Source organism: Callithrix jacchus, chromosome 10, assembly GCF_049354715.1.
Source record: "Callithrix jacchus isolate 240 chromosome 10, calJac240_pri, whole genome shotgun sequence".
Classification (NCBI taxonomy): Eukaryota; Metazoa; Chordata; class Mammalia; order Primates; family Cebidae; genus Callithrix; species Callithrix jacchus.
In genome coordinates this window covers 67438276-67457142 of record NC_133511.1, presented here as the reverse complement: position 1 = coordinate 67457142, position 18867 = coordinate 67438276, and the positions used below count along the sequence as shown (strand labels likewise).

At 39.9% G+C, this 18867-nt stretch overlaps 1 protein-coding gene and 1 pseudogene across 9 annotated transcripts in view; one reads left to right on the top strand and one right to left on the bottom strand.

Moving 5' to 3' along the window:
• The window catches only part of FAM168A (family with sequence similarity 168 member A), a 186203-nt gene that overhangs the window by 105024 nt on the left and 62312 nt on the right, over positions 1–18867 (bottom strand). The gene's annotated exons all lie outside the window — the stretch shown is intronic.
• Positions 4516–5343, top strand: LOC100402751 (small ribosomal subunit protein eS4, X isoform-like; annotated as a pseudogene).

Here is an 18867-nt window from a genome sequence, read left to right as displayed (position 1 = left end):
GAGGTCAGGAGTTCAAGACCCCAGCCTTGCCAACATGGTGAAACCCCGTCTATACTAAAAATACGAAAATTAGTCAGGTGCAGTAGAGCGCACCTGTAATCCCAGCTACTTAGGAGGCTGAGGCAGGAGAATCGCTTGAGCCCCAGAGGCAGACGCTGCTGAGAATGCACCACTGCACTCCAGCCTAGGCAACAGAGCCAGACTCTGTCTCAAAACAACAACAAACAATGAGGCCAGGCATGGTGGCTCACGCCTGTAATCCCAGCACTTTGGAAGGCTGAGGTGGGTGGATCACCTAGGAGGTTGAGACCAGCCTGGACAACATGGTGAAACCCAGTGTCCACTAAAAATACAAAAATTAGTCAGGCATAGTGGTAGACATCTGTAATTACAGCTACTCAAAGGCTGAGGCAGGAGAAGCGCTTGAACCTGGGAGGTGGAGGTTGCAGAGAGCCAAGATCACACCACTACACTCCAGCCTGGGCAACAGAGTAAGACTGTCTCCAAAAAAACAACAACAAAAAAAACAATGAGAGAGTGCTGCTGTGACCATGGATTTATTCATGTGCACATCACCAGCAAACACTCCAAAGGTTTCTATACATGGAAATCAGGCCCGTAGAGCAGAAAGGGCAATGGTGAGAGTCAGAGTCAGAGCCAGGGCTGGTGTCTCAGCTTCTCTAGTAACTCATTCTAAAAACCTTTGGCCCCTTAATTCTACAGGCCTGATCATTTATAATTTAATCTAATTTTATTTTCTTTATTTTTTAAGAGACAGGGTCTTGCTATGTTGCACAGGCTGGCCTTGAAGTTGGGCTCAAGTGATGCCCCTACCTCAGCCTCCCCAGTAGCTGAGACTATAGGCACACAGTGACCACCTTAATTTTACTTTTGATTAAAGCTAATAGATTCATAGTTTCACAAGTCAAACTCAATACTATAAGGCTTATATAAAAAAAGCAGCAATCCCCTACCTTACCCTTGACTTCTACTTCCCAAAGGCAATCACTTTCAACTTTTAGCACCATGCCTGGTTAATTTTTTTGTATTTTTTGTAGGGATGGGGTTTCACCATGTTGCCCAGGCTGATTACAAACTCTTCCTGGACTCAAGCCATCCTCCCACCTCAGCCTCCCAAAGTGCTTGGATTACAGGTGTGAGCCACCATGCCCAGGCCCTCTTCCTTTTCTACCTCATTTAGGTATTTCAAACCCTACCAAGTTTTCTGAGATAGTACAGGTGGAAGATAAATCTTTTGAGATGCTGTATATTTTGAAATGTCTCTTTTCCCCTATTTTTTTTTTTGTTTGTTTTTTGAAGAGACAGAGAGTCTCACTCTGTCCCCCAAGCAGGAGTAAACCGTGATCATAACTCACTGTAACTTCAAACTCCTGGGCTCAAGCAATCCTCCCATCTTGGCCTCTCAAAGCACTGGGTACAGGTAGGAGTCACACTGCACCCAGCCCCTACTCTCACAATTAATTGCTGGTTTTGACTTTTTGACTGGGTATAGAATTATACCTTGAAAATCCTTTCCTCTCAGAATGTAAGATAATTCCTCCACTTTCTTCTAGCTTCCAACACTGCTCTTGAGAAATCAAATGCTTTTGTATATAACCTCTTAATTCTCTCTGGAAGCTTTTATATTCTCATTCCAAAATTTTATGGTGTTCTGAAATTTTATGGTGATGTGTTTCTTTTTTTGTTCAGTGTGTTGAGAATTGATGGGATTTTCAATCTAAGCACATGTGTACTTAAGTTCTGAAAAACAGTATCATTTCTTCGATGATTTCTTTCACTTCATGAGCCAACATCAGACTAGGAGGAGAACCAAAAATCTGAAGGGAAGAAACTAGAGAAACTGGAGAGAAGAAAATCATAAAAAATAATTAAATTAATATTCTTAAATTTGAATGCCTTTTAAATGTACATAAACCTTAAACTGATCCTATAATTTATTTCTTTCCTCTTCTGTTTTCTACTTCTTTGTTTTCATTCTAATTTCTTTATTTTTGATATTATATATTTTTATATATTTATATATAAACATGTTTTATATATAAATATATATCTTTTGTAACATATTTATATATATAAAACATTTATATAAATATAAATATGTTAATATATTTCTATATTTATATAATATAAACATATATAATGTTTTATATAGTTATATAACTATATATATTTTATGTATTCAAATTTTAAATTTCCATAAACATATATGTTTTATTTATTTATATAAATATATATGTTTCACCATGTTGGTCAGGCTGGTCTTGAAATCCGGGCCTCAAGTTAATCCACCTGCCTTGGCCTCATAAAATGCTGGGATTACATACAGGCAAGAGCCACTGCATTCAGCCTACTTTCGATATTGTATTTTTAAACATCCAAAAATTATTTCTTGCTCTCTGACTATTCCCTTTTTCAAATAGGACCCTATTCTTGTTTCACTGAGGTAATAACTCCTCTGATCTGAGTTTTTTGAAAAAAAAATTTTTTTGGCTCCTACATTGTCTCTCTTGTGCTCATATGATTTCCCTCTCCCTCGTTCCTTCTCCCCTCTCTATTCTCTCTTTTTTGGGGGATAAGATTTCTTCTATATATTTCTTTTAGTTTCTATTACTCATGTTAGAAGTTTTTCTCAAATATTAGGTGATCTTTGCCTTTTCTTTCATATTTAAGAGTAAGACGCACTGTATGAACAGTAGAGCATTTTAATTGCTAGGCTTCACTGGAACAAGAAAAAATGCTGTGCCAATTTTTTTTAATTCGGGGAAGGGACGTTCACTGTCTGTGGGTCAGTTTCTCAGAGATATATCCTCCAGTCTCCTATCTGGGGAGATTAAGTCTGACTACCTATATCTGGGAACTAAGAACTGAATAAAGACCTTCACTAAATCCTTGTTTTGGGAATGTTATCTCTCAGCTAAGTCTAACATCCCCAAGCACAGGTCCTCCTTGATTTTATTTCTCCAGAGAATAAACCTCCAAAGTTTTGCTGAGAAAGCATCTGGGAGTTTAACTGTTCCTTATATAACCTTCGAACCAATCCTCCTCTTTTCAGTTTCACCTCTCAACATTTGAAAACCTCTAATACCTTGGGCTTTCTAGGGTCTGTACCACAAAATGACTTTGTTGATACTGACATTCCTCTGCAGCCTAAGTTTTCTGCAATTTGCTAAATTGTTTACAACCTGTGCCTCTCTTTCATCTTCCAAAATCATGTTCCCTCTCATTTACTATTATTTCCTCTCCTATCTTAAGCCCTTGTGAAATACCACCTTTGTTCCAATGGAATTTTTGAAAGGATATAAGATGAACATGTTCAAATTATCTGATTTTAATTACAAGCCCCTCATAAAGTTCTTGAAAGGACAAAACACATAAAGAATATGAAAGTTTCAGTCAGGCGTAGTGGCTCACACCCGTAATCGCAGCACTTTGGGAGGCCAAGGCAGGCGGATCACAAAGTCAGCAGTTCAAGACCAGCCTGACCAACATGGTGAAACCCTGTCTCTACTAAAAATACAAAAATTAGCCAGGCATGGTGGCATGCTTGTAATCCCAGCTACTCAGGAGGCTGAGGCGGGAGAATCGCTTGAACCCTCGAAGCAGAGGTTGCAGTGAGCAGAGATCACGTCACTGCACTCCAGCCTGAGTGACAGAGTAAGACTCCATCTCAAAAAAAAAGAATATGAAAGTTTCTTGGAAAACTTAGAAAATAAATTTTAACCAGTAGTGTTAATGGTGGTGGTAGTATGCTGTTTTTTAAATAGCCTAGTATAAAGGACTATTTTCTTTGGTGCTCTAGGGAAGCACAAAGTTTCATAATAAAACATCAAAAATATTTGCAGCATGTATATCAAAAGAATTAATACTCTTAACATACAAAGAGTATCCCCAAAAATCATGAGATAAGGAACCCAGTATAAAATGTGCAATTAATGACACAAAATTCACAGAACTATAAATGGCCAATACACATGAAAAAATATTTAACTTCACTAGTAACTAGAGAGATAATAATTAAAACAATGAGATATTTTGCTCTCACTGGATTGGCAAAAATTGCAGACTGATAATATCTAATGTCGGCAAGGTGTGCAAGGTATGATGATGTTCCTAGTGAAAATCAGAAACCTAAAAATAAAAGAGTTTTCTTGTGCTGAGTTCTAATTCTAACCCTACCTTTGACTCGATAGGTGTCTCTGAATTAAGTCACCTCTTCTCTCGGCCTCAGTTTCCTTATTAGTTAAAAACAATAACAAAGATCATTAAGAGTATCTAACTTGCTTATCTTACAGAAGTATTATGAAGAAAAAATGCAACACTGGTATGAAAGGACTTGGAAAACTTCATAGCTCAATACAATCTTGTAGCATTTATGAGAAGGAAAACCAGTGAATATTCTCTAAAACAAACTGCTTATTGTTGGCTAAACATCGTGTGAAATAAACAACTAATTTCCCCAAAGAATTACAGGAAGAAAGTTAAAAGGAAGAAATCGCTCTTTCCTTGCCTAACGCAGCCATGGCTCGTGGTCCCAAGAAGCATCTGAAGCGGGTGGCAGCTCCAAAGCATTGGATGCTGGATAAATTGACCGGTGTGTTTGCTCCTCGTCCATCCACTGGTCCTCACAAGTTGAGAGAGTGTTTCCCCCTCATCATTTTCCTAAGGAACAGACTTAAGTATGCCCTGACAGGAGATGAAGTAAAGAAGATTTGAATGCAGCGGTTCATTAAGATTGATGGCAAAGTCCGAACTGATATAACCTACCCTGCTGGTTTCATGGATGTCATCAGCATTGACAAGACAGGAGAGAATTTCCGTCTGATCTATGACACCAAGGGTCGCTTTGCTGTACATCATATTACACCTGAGGAGGCCAAGTACAAATTGTGCAAAGTACGAAAAATCTTTGTGGGCACAAAAGGAATCCCTCATCTGGTGACTCATGATGCTCGCACCATCCGCTACCCTGATCCCCTCATCAAGGTGAATGATACCATTCAGATTGATTTGGAGACTGGCAAGATTACTGATTTCATCAAGTTTGACACTGGTAACCTGTGTATGGTGACTGGGGGTGCTAACCTGGGAAGAATTGGCGTGATTACCAACAGAGAGAGGCACCCTGGATCTTTCAATGTGGTTCATGTGAAAGATGCCAATGGCAACAGCTTTGCTACTCGACTTTCCAATATTTTTGTTATTGGCAAGGGCAACAAACCATGGATTTCTCTTCCCCGAGGAAAGGGTATCTGCCTCGCCATTGCTGAAGAAAGAGACAAAAGACTGGCAGCCAAACAGGGCAGTGGGTGAAATGGTCCCTGGGTGATATGTTAGATGTTTATGCGTAATTAAAAATCATATGGCATGATTAATTAAAAAAAAAAAAGGAAGAAATCTAGGTTCACTATATGACATTAAACAAATCCTCTAATCTCTGTGTTTCAGCTTTTGAAGATCTCTAAGAATTCTGTAACTCTTGTAAGGAAAATGAGAAATGAAACTAACTGAAATAGTTGGAATTCAAACTTGCCAGAGTCTCTGGCTTGAAAAGACTAAGTAGATTACAGGTCAGCTTTGCAGAGATATCTAGCTTCTGATCCACAAATATTTTTTACTGGCCAGCCCTACTTTGTGGTTTGATACAAAGAAATAGTAAAGCTAACAGCATGATGACACCTCCTTAAAGGACCATAACAAACACTCTATAATCTTGTATACTGACTAGACCCAGAAATACAAAGTATTGGACAACTCAGCCTTTCTCATCCACTAACAGCAGAAATAGGACTAAAAGTTAGGAAGGAAACCCATGGGGAAAATAACTCCATGGTTCTGTCTGGATATTTGAATACCAGCAGACCACATAAAACTGTCCCTAAAATAAATGACAAGAGCACCCCACTAAAAAAATTAATCAATAAGTATGTATTAAGCCCTGACCCATCCCACAGGAAATGACTACCTTTAATGATCTCTTTTTTTAGGTCTTCTAAAAACAATGGGTCATAATCACTTACTGCATTTTGCATTTGCACTTAGCATATGCAAAATATATGTACCTATCATGCCAGTGGACATTTCCATTTCCATTAGCCAATTTGTTTCTCAAACCAAACCTATGGTTGAGGAATTATCGCATCCATTTTACAGATAAATTGAAGTTCATGGAAATTAACAGACTTATCCAAAATCAAGGATTGCTATTGTCATTATTTATCATTGTTCTCATTTTAATAAGGAAACTGAGGCTCAGCAGAGATAAATAACTATTAAGTTATTTAGTAGCAGAATGGGGTTTTGCCCAGGTGGTTCTGCTATTAAAGCTCATACTAATTCTACTACACTACCTTTCCTGTTCTATTCTAAACCACAAAACAAAAAAAGACTTCAACTCTAAATAAAGTATGCAGTTAAAAAAATAAGTGACACATACATACTCTTTCAGGTCCTACCAAAGAATAAATGTCATCACTTCTGAAAAGCAGTTAAGCAGCAGTGTTTACAGCCAGGAAAACCAAAGAGGAAGGTAACTATCCTAAGATTCCCTCAATAATGATAGTACCAAAAGAAACTAAGGAAAGATGACATTGCTCCAAGGACTTCTCACTCTCATGAGATCACACTTTCATGTCAGGCAGTCTCTGTAGCCATCAGTGGATAATCTCAAAATAAACAGCTAAATAATTTGATTAGCAAATCCTGCCATTAATGGCCTTGTCCAATACTTTTGATGAAAACTCTCTCCTAGAACAAAATCTCTCGCAGGCTATATGCGATACTCTTGTCAGAGGCATTTGAACCAGAGCGACTCCATTTTCAGTTAGGGCTAGGAAAATAAGGCTGGGACTTGCTGGGCTGCATTCTCAGAAAGGAAGGCATTCCTAGCCTCTAGATGTTTATGGTTAAGGGAACAAATTAATAATGTTTGCTAAACAGACCCAGATTTGGGAGTGTGCAGACATCCCAATATCTGGAGAACAAAGGCATTCCTAATTTTGCTTTAAAGATAGTATCATCAATTCTTGCAAAATATAATATTTATTTATCACAAACCCTTGCAGCAGAACACATCTTCCCATATATGCAAACACTGTACCTAGGGTGTACACATTCCTCCTCTTACTTTTCAGGAATGTCATACTCTGCCTATGGAGTAACTGTCCTTTCACCACTTTATTAATAAATTTGCTTTCACTTTGCACTGAGGACTCACCCTGAATTCTCCCTTGAGTGAGATCCAAGAACCCTTTCCTGGGGTCTGGACCTGGACCCCTGTCCTGTAACACTCTGGCCCTTCAAACAATAAGACCAGGGTCCCCACCTGTGCCTGGATGACTACCTGGGAAAGGCATAACTGACTCCCAATTCTAAATACCTTACTGAGAGTCTTTGTGTCTGTTGGCCCAGAAGCAACACCACCAGCCTCATAAATTTTGCTTCCTAATAACAAAGTGTTGTACCTAGCTTCAGCCCCCAGAAAAGGAAAGAAACCTGCCAGAGCAAGAGAAGAGAAGCTTAATGTTGCAGGGAATACATCTGCATTCTTTTGTGAGCTGCTAGTGTGGGATAAAAAAAAAAAAGAAGAAGAAGAAGAATACCCTGCTGCTGGGTAGCAACTGTTTCACAAATCAGGTTTCTGAAACTCAAGCTCTAACTGGCTTACTTAAAGCTCAATTATTAGCAAACATTATCATTGCAGCTTGCCAGTGCCACTATTTTGCATTGTTGTTGTTTGCCCAGCCCCCAAACAGTCAGAAAGAGAAATCACTTCCACAGATTGCTACTGCTATCAGCTACCAAACACTCCATGCTTGTCTTCATAAGCTGGGAGAAAAGAAGGTGTTGCCTGCTCAAATTTTAGAACAGCCAAACCTAGGCTCATATCCTAGCTTTGCCACTTACTTGCTGTAAAACTTTGCAATTCGTCTCTCAACCTTTCTGATCCTCAGTTTCTTCATCTGTAAAATGAATTTTAAAAAATGGGCTCCAGAAATGAAATTAATTGTAAATGACAGATAATGTTTGTCTCTTTGCCCTTCTGAGGAGTACACTATGTACAAAGCACCTACCCTAAATTTCAGATTGTCACCCTTTAGGAAAGAGGATATATGTTTAATCTCAGAGTATATTAATATCAACAGTAGAATGTTCTCTTCACCCTTTCTCTAACATCTAACACAAGCTATGCACATGACAGGCACAAGAGAAATGACATTCAATAAAGCTTTAACTTATAGAAGAACAGATCTTCTAAGGAGGATGCCTATTCCAGTCCAAGAAGTATCAGAATTAAGCCAACCTAGAGAAACACCTAACTTTCCCTAATTTCGACATTCCTTCATTCAAACTGTAAATTTTTTTCTTTTTTTTTTTGAAATGGAGTCTTGTTCTGTTGCCCAGGCTGGAGTGCAATGGCATGACCTTAGCTCACTGCAACCTGCACCTCCCGGATTCAAGCAATTTTCCTGCCTCAGCCTCCCGAGTAGCTGGGATTACAGGTACCCAGCACCACACCCAGCTAATTTTTATATTTTTAGTAGAGACGGGGTTTTACCATGTTGGTCAGGCCAGTCTCGATCTCCTGACCTCAGGTGATCCACCTGCCTCGACCTCCCAAAGTTCTGGGATTATAGGCGTGAGCCACCGTGCCCGGCCCAAACAGTAATTAATGAGCAACTTTTTAGTGCCAAAGTAACTTCTGGGGCAATACAGACATGGAGACAAATCAGACACTGTTCCAGACACCACCAAGTTCATGGTGCAATAAGGAAGACATATCAAAAACAGACAATTAAATTACTGCCTTACAGTTCCAAACCAATTCTTCATTGCCCTGCTCTGTGATACTAGACTAGTCCAGGCCAACTACATTTCTCCTTTCCCAGGGGAACCCTATTAGGTTCTGCCAATAGAGGGTGCTGGAAGAAGAATACAAAACCAGGTTGCAATGCTGTTTTTTTTTACAAGGTAGCAAGTAGATCAGTGTGCAGAGGGGTCTTGGTACATTTCAAAGCAGTGAAATGCTTTGAAAGCAGTGAGGTGAGCGCCCTCCAGCCAGTTTCTTCTTCACCGTGGAAGAAGTAAAAGCAGCATACTGCCACAGCAGCCATACTGTCCTCAGAGGTATGAATCTCAGCCTTGTGGAGCTCTCTTCTAAGTTCCTTCCTTTTTAACTCTTCCCTCAGCCTTAGGTACAGCAATCTTTTTCTGGAGTTACTATCTTTATTATACCTTAGAGTTCTCTTTTATCTCTTTTAAGTAGTTGAAAACCTTTACCTAGTTAAACAATTCTTGGCTGGGCATGGTGGTTCACACCTGTAATGCCAGCACTTTGGGAGGCCAATGTGGGCAGATCACAAGGTCAGGAGTTCGAGACCAGCCTGGTCAATATCGTGAAACTCTGTCTCTACTAAAAGTACACAAATTAGCCGGACATGGTGGCAGGTGCCTGTAGTCACAGCTGCTTGGGAGGCTAAAGCAGGAGAATTGCTTGAACCTGGGAGACAGAGGTTGCAGTGAGCCAAGATCACACGGCTGCACTCCAGCCTGGGTGACAAAGTGAGATGCCGCCTCAAAAAACAAAACAAAATAAAACATCTTTTGCCTAGTTAAACAAGTCTTAATATTAAATTTTACCTATTCAAATGATTGATGAGATTTCTGTCTCCTCAACTAGATCCTAAGTAGGATAAATGTTATGATGCTGGTCATAGAGTCCAGCCTCCATATTTTACAGACAAACTGGAGCTCCAAAGATTGGAGCAACCCGCCCAAGTCACACAGTGGTAGACCTGGGATTAGCAGTCCTGTTCCTAACTCTCAATAAACAATAAACATGTAGCAAACACATATTCTGCATCCAGGCTCTATGTCGGCTGTTGAAAAACAATAGATTACAAATCCCTCCCATCAGGGGAACCTACTATCTAGTAGAGGAGACAGACACTGTAACCAGAAGGAGTTCTAGTGCAGGGTGACAAGCACTAAGACAAAGAGAAAAGGAATTACTAGCTCTGGGAGAGTGGAAGACGGCTTCCTAGAGGGTCTCATTTCACTACACTTTACTCCCCAATCTGAAAGACATCTGAGCTGCGCAGGTTAAACAACCTCAAAACAAACCTGTAACCAAGGCTTAAGAAATCGAAGTAACCAAACAAGAAGCCTAAACTCTGGACATAACCAGAAATAACACTAATGACAAATCCTAAAGTAGGAAGCAATACAGAAACAAATTGTGGACGAACATTCATCAGTACTAACTTAGGAGATGAACTGTGCTGGCTCACAAAGAACAATAGACATCAGATAAATGACAGTATCCTGGAAGACTTTTCAAAGGAGAATATAATTATGCTGACTAAGCGCTGAAGAAAGGCTGGCAAGACTGCAGAGGAGATGTGGCCTGTTTCAGAGAGCACTTGCACATGAGTGAGAATATACCTATGGTGAGTAGACACTGGCACAGAGTAACAGGAAGAGATCTTGAGAGCCCCAGACCAGAGAGGAAACCTAGGTTTACCTTACTCTCCAGTTCTAACTGAATCAAGCTTCTCACTGCTTCCCTCAAACAACAAACTCTTTCATATTTCTGTGATCTTGCATACACTGTTTTCTCTGCTCACAATGCCTGCAAAGCTGATCCGTCCTGCACAGCACAACCAAGTACCACTTTTTTTTTTGGTGACAGGCTTTCCCTCTGTCATCCAGGCTGGAGTGCAGTGGTGTGATCACAGCTCACTGCAGCCTGAACCTCTCGGGCATAAGTGATTCTCCCACCTCAGCCTCCCAGGTAGCTGGAGCCACAGGTGCACACCATCATGCCTGGCTAACTATTTTTTTTTGGTAGAGACAGATTTTTGCCATGTTGCCCAGGCTGGTCTCAAACTCCTGGACTCAAGCGATCCACCCTCCTTGGCCTCCCAAAGTGTTTGGATCACAGGCATGAGCCACCATGCCCAGCCCCAAGTATCATGTTCACTGAAGTTTTTTCCAATCATTCCCTGCACCCTTGATCTGGGCAGAATTAATGATTCCCTGTTTAGTGCTTTTTATATGTCTCTTCATTATAGCACTTCTTATGCTGTAACGCAATTACTTGTTTGTATGTCACTTTCCAAACAAACCATGAGATTCCAAACAGGACATATATCCACCCGACCGCTGCCCTGTGCCTATTATTCCTAGTACACAGCAGGAGTAACATGTACAGAATTGTTCTACTGAATTGCTTGGACAAACTCAGCCTTTAAGCCTAACAATGAATGGATCCTGGAGCCCTAACATTTCCCAATTCACGATAAATCCCTCCTGGAGTCTAGAACATTAGGCTGTACTAGAAATTCAGCAAATATTTCTACTTGAGAGCTTAAGTATTTCCTTGTGCCAAACTGGCAATGCAACTATATATCTTTGGAGCTTCCACTAAAGGAATCAGTTTTTAGCAAGTCCAACCACAACAGTTCTTTATCCTCCTTCTCTACATAAATTGGAAAATAGGCTGAGAATTCCAATCAACTGAAACCTTCCTAGAGAAGAGGACTTGATTGTTTACTACAGTTCAAACCATTGCTATCTAAATAACAATGTTGCTGGCATATTTTTTTCTTTTGGCAGCTCATTCTGACTTAGGGCAGATGCACCATGCACTGCAATCAGAGAGCAGGAGTTAGACTCAAGAGAATGAGTACCAGGCTCTGTCACACCTTATTTTTCCAGGTGAACTTGGACAAGTCATTTATTATCTCTAAACTTCAATTTCCCACTTGGGAAAGAGAAAAAACACTACCTGTCCTATCAGGCTACTACAGGATCAAATGAGGAATATTGCTTACCGCATTGCTCTCTGAACTTACGAATTTAACCCCTGTAGAAGCCATATATGAAGGCCAGAACAGAGAAGAAACAGAGCAGTAAGGTTCCAACCAGACAACCTGAGATTAATCCCAGCTTACTACTCAATTACGTGATATGAGCAAGGCATTTAATTCTGCGAACCTCAGATTGGTCCAATTTATAAAATGGGTATAATCCTATCTGCCCTACATACCTTATAGTATCATTATGAAGCTTTTTAAAAATGAGATAATTATAGATGAAAGCAATTTATTTAAGAAATCATGAAGTTTCATTATAGTATGTCACTTATGTGGAATTCAGCAACCCAATTACCTTGTCTTTATGGAACACACAGAAAACTAGGAAGCAAGCAACAAAGGCCTCTCCAATACCAAAATAACTGTCTTTAATTCTTCATGCTTTACTGGCATTAGAGTCCCTAGGACCTTACTCTTCCTTTGAAAACACATCTAATAAACAGTAATTTGGGAGCACCACACAGAGTAGGTGAGAAGTGACAAAGTAAGAAAGGAGAACAATATTCTCTGTTGTGTTTCACAAACAGCAAGGAGAAAAGGCAGACAAGTAATTCAAAACAGCCATAAAATGTAAAAAGCATAGTATTCTCAGCAAAAGTGGCTTTTTGTTTTTGTTTTAAAGTACAGTATTAGGGTATTTAGTATAAAATGTATCACTGTAACATAAAAAAACAGAATAGCTGATGTTCAAAATAATGAACTTGAACCTCAAGAAAGATTCAATAATGTTCTAACTATTCTGAAGAGGGCAATATATAATGTTTTAAGTGGGAAAATTCACTCAAAACAGTAAACTTTTAGGGGGAGTGCTTAAATGAATAAAGTCTTAACTGTCAAGGTAAGTTAGTCATCTGGTGGGTACTTCTACCTAATTAGCTAATGGACATAAAAATTTATTGATGGAATTATGAATAAGTGCCCTAAGATCACACATCTTGTTAAGTAATGGATTCAAAACCCGAGTCTCTCAGAATCAAAAGCCCATATTCTTCCCAGTTCAAACAGCTACCTTCAAACATGGTAATTCGTGATTTTTTTCACTTGTCAAACAGGAAATGAAATGCTGATACAGACTTCTTGATAAAGTTGATAAATTGAATAAATGTCGTCCCCTTAGACCTTACTTTTGGATTTTTAATAAAATGTAAAACCATAAAAACAAAGAGAAATGGAGAAGGGCAATAGCCATAAAATACTGAAAGCTAGAAAGTAGATGGATGAGCAGAAACTGACTTACCAGAAACAAGAAAAATGAATACTAAGTCAGCAGTGGGAAAAAAAACAAAACTTGAATTTTACCTGTAGAAGTTGCACAAGGCTCAGAAACTGGCGGTACCATGTTTTTTGTTTTTGTTTTTTTGAGATGGAGTCTCACTCTATCACCCAGGCTGGAGTGCAATGGTTGCTCACTGCAACCTCTGCCTCCTGGATTCAAGCGATTCTCCTGCCTTAGCCTCCCAAGTAGCTGGGATTACAGGCACCCACCACCACAACCAGCTAATTTTTTATGTTTAATAGACATAGGGTTTCGCCATGATGGTCAGGCTGGCCTTGAACTCCTGACCTCAGTTGATCCACCCACTTTGGCCTCCCAAAGTGCTAGGATACAGGCGTGAGCCACCACACCTGGCAGTACCATGTATTTCTAGAAAGAAAAAATACTAAAATCAGAGGAATTGATTACATGAAAATCTGTCTGAGAAGCCGTTAAAGATGAAGATTGCCTTCCCTACTATAGAAAACTGAAAGTTTTCTTTTCCCTCTGGAGAGAGTTAAAGCAGAGAGGGTCTCCAGACAACAAGCACAGTTAAGGGCAGGGTAACTATACAGCAAAGAAGACTGTGAGTTGAATATTGAGGATCCCCCTGCAGCTTTCTTCTTCCACTTAGCTTCCAGACCACAGGCAGCCAACCCTCCAACTTGTAGGAAGGAGACTAGAGGATTCTTCCAGAGAATCTGATCAGCCCTAGTGTAAAGACCTAAAGATACTGGCATATACTTGTCCCACATATAGCCCAGACAAATCACCACACAGTGAAGTCCACAATCAGTAAGCCCACCCCATGTATTTAAAATCTTTTTTTTTTAAGAGACAAGGTCTTGCTGTCACCCTATCTTCACACTTTACTACTAGCAGAGTCTCTCTTTGAAAACACATCTAATAAACTCAGTAATTTGGAAGCATCACACAAGGCTGGAGTTTGGTGGCACAATCATAGCTCACTGTAGCCTTAAACTCCTGGGATCACGTGTTCCTCCCATCCTAGCCTGCCATGTAGCTGTTACTATGGATGCTCGCCACCACACCCAGAGATTTTTCTTCTTTTAGACAGAGGGGTCTCGCTATGCTGCTCAGGCTAGTCAAAATCTCCTGGGCTGAAGTGATCCTCCAGCCCTGGCTTCCCAAGGCACTAGGGCAGCACGTATGAGCCACCATATCTGGCCTGTACTTAAAACTTTTTTTTTTTTTAAGATAGAGTTTCACTCTGTCACCCAGGCTTGGGTGCAGCCTCAACCTCCCTATGCTGAGGTGATCCTCCCATCTCAGCCTATAGGTGCACACCACCACACCTGGCTAATTTTTTAATTTTTTGTAGAAATGAGGTTTTGCCATGTTGCCCACGCTGGTCTCAAATTCTTGTTTCAAGCAATCTGTCTACCTCAGTTTCCCAAAGTGCTGGGATCAGAGAAGTGAGCCATCACACTCAGCCTGCATTTAAAACTTCTAATCAGCTTTTTAGTATTCCACTTTTAAATATAAATAGACAACCAAAGATCACCAGATATATAGAAAAGCCCCAACATAAAAAACAGAATTCAGATCCTATTTATACCAGAAGAAATTTGGGGCTCCAAATGAAAAGTTATTTAAGAAAACGTAAGTATGCTTGTCTTCATCAAAGTTTGTCAATGATAAATCTATCAGATGAACTTCAGCCATCAACCTGAGAATAAATAGGACTCTCGAAACCTAGGGTTTGTTTTATTGATGGCTATTCACTTCATGGGGGCAAGAGATACAATAAAAAATAATTTGCTGAGTCCAGCAAGATGCTGCACTGTATTGCATTTATTTTTCTGATTCTGAAGACATCTGTTGTGAATAGATCCATATATGAATAAATTGAGTGTTCCAGTGAAGGCACTAAAAAGAACTAATGGGTCATAAACAAAGCATTAAGAGATGCATGATCGTGTCTACTAATCACTGATGCTACAAAATGTAGTTAGATTTTTGTATGAGGAGGAAGGTCTCTAATCCCATGGCATTTACCCTTCAGAAGTCAGAACTTCACACAAAACGTGGTGCTTGAGAAGAGTTTTAAACAGAGAGTAGAAGTTTGTCAGGCAAAACGGAGGAAAAGAAAAGAGGGGAAGTGTAACACAAAAGAAAGACTACCAAGGGCCAGTCTAAATGAGCACAGAAGAGTCAAACTGCAATTAATAATAGTATCACAAGGGCAATAGGAAGTGAGCCTGAAAGGGCAGGTCAAGAAACATTTTGTAGCCCAAGTGTGGTGACTCATGCTTGTAATACTAGCACTTTGGGAGGCCAAGGCTGGTGGTTCACTTGAGCTTAGGAGTTCAAGACTAACCTGGGCAACATGGCGAGACCCCGTCTCTACTAAAAATATAAAAATTAGCTGGCCATGGTTGCATACACAGAGTCCCAGCTACTTGTGGGGCTGAGGTAGGTGGATGACTTTAATCCAGGAAGCAGAGGAGGCAGAGTGAGAGTGGCTATAATCTTCCAAGCTATGTACTAGCTGGTCCCAGAAGGTAGTTCTCATACTTACCAACTCCAGGTTTTGTTCTCAGCTTACTGTGAAGCAAATTATTCCATCTCTAAGACACCAGTGACTACCAGAGATACTCTAATGATCCCCCTGAGGAAATCAGCAGCTCAAGGCCTCTACCTTCAGGTTCCTTCTAAGGTCTTCTTTAATCAGACAAACACTGTGTTATGTTAGTTTATCAGAAAGTATTTCTCAGTCTGGTTTCAAGGAAGACATGAATCTACCCAAGCCTTCACTTTCCAATTCCCAATGATGGTGGCAAATTCTAGCCACTTCTTAGAACTATATTAAACTAACATGTGTACACATACACTTGCATAAATGTCTGATTTCCCCATGTATACTCCTTAATGAGATAGGAAGAAAATTAAAAGGGAAAATTTAATGAGCACCAACTTAACACTTGATCCTTTCCTATATATTCTCTCATTTAATCCTCACGGTACCTTGGGCAACATGATATCTATAACTTCATTTTTAGAGATGAAGAAACTGTGGCTCAGAGATTAAATGATTTACCCAAGGTCTGAGACTTGAAGCCACATGTCTTGAGTTGACCAACACTTTTCTACTACCTCATATCAGGTTCCCCATATCATATTTTATTCATTACTAAATATTCACTCAATACAGTCTGTTGAATTATACTAAGTCACTCACTGAACAAATTAGCAACCAGGAAAAGCAATCAAACAGAAAAACAAAGGACAAATGAAAAACTTGGACAATGGATGCAGGTTCCAAAAAAATTTTTAAAAAAGAGAGTGAAGCAGCAACATCAACCCCAACAAGCTCTTCAGAGCCCTAACTAATATTGGCAAGGACTGAAATCGCCAAAATGCATGTTGATAGATCTCCATTCCAGAATTTTATCTCCTCAGCCAGCCCAGCAGAGTCCCTGGTAAATTACTGCCAGTCAGGCACACATCACAAATGAATTACAATAAGTAGATGTAATCTTTCCCTGTAGCCTTCCCACTCTTACAAACCACTAGGAACTAAAGAAAGCTTTTGTTCTCCATCTGATATGCCCTTGCTGGTAAAGGGAAATTGGGTTTGAGAAGCAGATGGCTTGTCAAAGAGCCTAAAACCTAAAGTGAAAAGAAAGTAATTTACTAAAACGAAACATTCCAAAAGAGAAACCAAGCTTCTCTGAGGTGACAGAGTATCTTCATCGTCATGACTTGCCCTCTAAACAATGTCCCCAAAGCACCTTGTCAGAGGGGCTGAGGCAAAGACTCAGATTAGCTCTATCCACATTCATCTAGATTTTTCTAAAAGTAAGCATCATTTGTTTGTAGCAACTATGTTTGGTTATGGAGATTTGACTATCAAAGTAATTTGTTATGGAAGAAAAGTACTATTACACTAGTTAGATCCTCAATATAAGAAGAGACAGAAAGGAACTTATAGGATACATAAGATAATGTAAGTAAAGAACCTAAAAACTGAGCTAGCACAAAGTAGATGATTAATTTGGCTGTGCATTTTAATCTGCTATGCAACTTAAGTCCCTTCCCCTCTCTGGGTCTTCATCTTCTCACCTAAGTCAACAGTTAAATGGTATAACATTTAACTTAAAGAATCAATTGAATTGAATGATCTCAAACACTCTAGGAATATCAAGAGTTTTTATTTCTATTTATTTATCTATATTTTTTTGAGACGGAGTCTCGCTCTGTTACCCAGGCTGGAGTGCAGTGGCACAATCTTGGCTCACTGCAACATTTGCCTCCCAGGTTCAAGCAATTCTCCTGCCTCAGCCTCTGGAGTAGCTGGGACTACAGGAGTGTGCCAGCACACCTGGCTAATTTTTCGTATTTTTAGTAGAAACAGGGTTTCACTGTGTTAGCCAAGATGGTCTCAATCTCCTGACCTTGTGATCTGCTGGCCTTGGCCTCCCAAAGTCCTGGGATTACAGGCATGAGCCACTGTGCCCGGCCTATTTATTTATTTTTGAGACAGAGTCTCACTCTGTCGCCCAGGCTAGAGTGCAGTGGCACAATCTCAGCTCATGGCAACCTCCGCCTCCCGAGGTTCAAGCCATTCTCCTGCCTCAGCCTCCCAGAATAGGTGGGAGTACAGGTGCAGGCCACCATGCCTGGCTAATTCTTTGTATTTTTAGTAGAAAAGAGGGTTTCACTGTATTAGCCAGGATGGTCTCAATCTCCTGACCTCAGGTCATCCACCCACCTCAGCCTCCCAGAGTCCTGGGATTAAAGGCATGAGCCACTCCACCCAGCCACAATCAAGACTCTTTACTAGACAAGAAGCTCGGATCACTCCTTCTAGCTACACTCTCAGGACTAATAGTTTACTCTACCTGTCCATCTGCCACTTCTAAGCCAAGAGCATCCTTTACAGTGCAGCTCACCATCTGTGCTGGATGCTTCATTAAGTGTAAAGCTGATACTGTACTTTGTTAGAAGCCTAGTGCACAAATGTTACCTGGAGATGAATAAATCATTCCAGTTGTGTTGGGTTGCAATTGCAAGGGCAGCATCTGTGAGTCTGAAAACAGATGGTCTTATAAGAATGGAGGATTTGGCTCTTATCTGATTTTCCTAAGGCAAGCAGGTTTGGACCAGCAGGAAAAGCCTGACTGGGAAGTGCCAGAGTAGAGCTACTAACCAGTGATGAGGAAAGATGACAGAATTGCACATGCAGTTTCTTTCCATAATAAATGAATATATAAGAGGATGCAATTACCAAAATCCCAAGCTCTTATTTTTGTACCTACTCATCAACTTCTAAATCATTTTCTTTTTCATCCAACACTTTCTTATTTCAACACAAAAATATGCTCAGAGAAACTACCTAGTAAAGCCTGGCACAAATAAGAACTTTAAGATCTGCTGATTAAAACAAAGAAAAACAAATTGAAATGATTTTAATAAAAGTAGAAAAAAATGCCTATGACACTGTCAATAATAGTAGGTGTGCATTAAACCCATGTTAATGTTTGAGGTCTAGGTATTTTACATACGTTCCCTCAACAATTCTCAAAGCAACCTTTATTTCATTATCTCCATTTTATACATAAGAAACTTAAGTTGAGAAAAGAAAAGTCACTCTGCCCAGGGTCAGACACCAAATTAACTAATGGAAGTCAGAACTAACACCCACTCCCACACTTACCAAAGGCTAAATGACTTCACAACTCCGCAATTTGTCTG